Below are 3,130 nucleotides of genomic sequence, written 5' to 3'. Positions count from 1 at the left end.
GGGGTTATGAATGTATTGTCATTAACGGGTTATTATACGATACTGTTACGGCATTGCACGCCTTCTGTGGAGTAAGGTGACCGGCGGTCACATCCCGAGCGGTGACAAACGATCATAACAGTGGCAACGTCCATAGACATGCATGCATCATCTGGGAGCGCAAGGAGCTGCCGTTGCCATGGGCATGCATCGCCAGACACGGTGGCAAGGCGGCACGACGATTTGATTGTGTCTCGAAACGCAAGCAATTATGGGCAAGATGTCCGATCTCCCGCCAGACTGGAGGAACATACTAACGACACGCAAAATAGAATTCCATGTAGTGTCTGTATTCTTTTTTAGATCGTAAGTATAAAACGCATATTGTCTAATACACGTGCTGCGCTGAAATACAAAATATTTGCTGCATCCTCCGAAATTTACCTTAGGAAGGCCAGACGCACGCTCGATTCTTGTCCCTTCGATGCGATTCTTGGACTACTTTTGTTGGGAATTTGCATGGTTGCATCCTCGCTTAATTACAACGTGCAAGTAGCTAGCGCTACCCTGTAAACGGTACACAAGGTACGCCGGAAACTAGTCCGCCCATGCCTATATAGCTAGGGAACATCAAGAAGCGGTTCCAGTACCATCACAAGAGCCTGTACACATTTTGATGTTTGTTTTTGATGCTTACAACTTTTTATACACATGTGCACATACCCGAGAATTGTTGATGTGTTATATCTTTGTTATGTATGATTTTATTATCTACATGTGAAGCTGCAGTAATTGAAAGTCGAAATACACAGTAAACCAGACAAGGCTTGAAAGGACGAAACAATTTGATATGGCAGTTGGCTGGTTGATTGCATTTCATTTATGACGTGACCACATGGCTGTGTGATCCACCGTATTTGTACCGGGGTTGACACTGACACAAGAGGCAGAATGGGTAGCAGGAGGGAGAATTTATATGGCGGTGCATGAAATGTCACTACCGCTAGCAACAACTGATAATGTTTTGCTGAATGATCGTTTTTAGTTGCTCGAACAAATTCTTGTGTAGCTTCAATAAAAATGTAAAATATCATACAAGTGGTATCTTTGTTTAAACGTGTCAATAGTTATATCCCTTCGCAAAATCTCAAAATGTGTGTGTATTCATACACACAGGCAATGTTAATCTTGTCAATTTCATTGGCAAATGAAACGGGGTTACATTTGATAGTTGCATTGAGTCCAACTTAAGTTGAAACTGAAATATAATACTTTATGTCTGCTCGATATCAGTTAAAGTGTAGAACACTCTAGACAAGATAACTTTATACTCTTTAAAATTTCAATAATTTTATCAATTGTTTTGGCATTATGATTTTGTTGCAAAAGCGGTGGCTGGAATTATGTTACATGTGTGTAATTAACATGTGTACTTCCTTCGTGGGTATGTTACGTGTAACACAGAAGGCCTGCACTCGGTCCAATGTGGCATATACAAGGGGAGTAGCTAGGTAGCACAGAACTCCTCCTGGTAAGAACAAGGGGGGGGGGGGGGGGGGGGGGGGGGTTAAAAGTATTAACATTCCAATAAAGTCTGAGTGAGCTGCGGCATCAAATAATGTTTATTGTCTTCAGTAGTGAGTATGACAAGTGCCTGATCATTAGGAAGAATACGTTTCCATTTAGTTTTGTCTGTTGAAAGTGACGAGTATTTAAATGTAGTGATCATATGAACTAGTGGAATGATTTAATGGTATAATTGTTAGATTTCTCTCATACGGTGTCATCTCAGCGTTACAGTGTGATAAAAGAGACAAACTAGACGGTACATGTAGTTACTGTAATGTTTAAATGCTGTGTTGGTCACAGCATGATGTCAAGCAGCGTCCTATTGACGCACGGCAGCCCCACACTGACGACCGTGTCACGGCAGCCCCACACTGACGACCGTGTCACGGCAGCCCCACACTGACGACCGTGTAGCATTAGAGCATGTTAGAGGTTCGGACACAGATCAGCACTCAAAACTTCCCGGGATTGTCCCCATTGATTGACGGCTGCGGAACATGCGACCTGTATATCATTGCAGTCCATACTTTGATTAGTACAAGCGTCTAGGTCCATTCGGAACTGTCCCATCGGGCATTGCAGCCAGGCCCTGTGACGAGGACGGACTTTTTCATAAAAACGATTTTATTATCACTGTCTATTATTTATTCAACAATAAATAATCTATAAAATTACACAACATTATTACTTAGCCTTAAACACTGACGCTTTACCTCCAAAATGCAAGTTTCGCAATTTGGTTTTGTGAATAAAAGTAACTTCTATTAATAACATGGATATTCTCGTCCTCAGTAAGACCCCGTCCCTCTGTCTACCGTGTTAATGAAGCAGTTCCTTAAGATCACGTGTAGCCCACACACCTTTCTTGAAGTTTATTACATTTGTATTCCCTCCCTCCACTACAACTGGTTGTAGCTACGGTTTTCTGTTCTGTAGTAAAGTACATTTTGATATTTACCGATCAAAGTAAAGAGCATATTGACTGCATTATTTTATAAGACGTATTCCAAAGGGGAAACGAAACGCTTGATTTAAATTGAAGATGTCAGTGGACCTTTCCCGACAGCGATAGTGAGTCTCGTGCTCCTCTCCAGATAACGACTGCTCCAGATGGCCACCACATATCCTATATAAATGTTGTGGAATAGCATATAGTTTGGCATTATCAAACAAGATAAAAAAAAACCCGCATAAACGCGGTTCTAGTGTCTTTTGCAAAGATCTTCATTTTCAAGATAGAACTGTAAGATGAAAACCATGCTATTTTTTTTTTTATATATTCTGATAACTTTCCTTGGTCATTTTTCTATTTTCAGAATTGTTTAAGATAATCTTATCAATCTTCATAAAATGAATAAAGTGAATAATTTCAGTGCAAAGCACTTATATATCTAAAATCTGCTGTACGCTAAAAGAGCGTTGTGTATCAATATGTTTAAGAGGTTGTACTAGTATGTAGGAAGTCACACTGTTAAGATGTGTGTTATTGTTATCCATTAAAAGAAATCGCTAACGGTATTTGTACTACATTTGTAACATCGTTTTATATTATCACACACAAGATAGAGTAAATCTCCGAAGT

This window comes from Mizuhopecten yessoensis, unplaced genomic scaffold (assembly GCF_002113885.1).
Source record: "Mizuhopecten yessoensis strain PY_sf001 unplaced genomic scaffold, ASM211388v2 scaffold4509, whole genome shotgun sequence".
In the NCBI taxonomy this organism is placed as follows: Eukaryota; Metazoa; Mollusca; class Bivalvia; order Pectinida; family Pectinidae; genus Mizuhopecten; species Mizuhopecten yessoensis.
The sequence above is the reverse complement of the archived record's forward strand: the minus strand, read 5'-3'. Positions refer to the sequence as shown.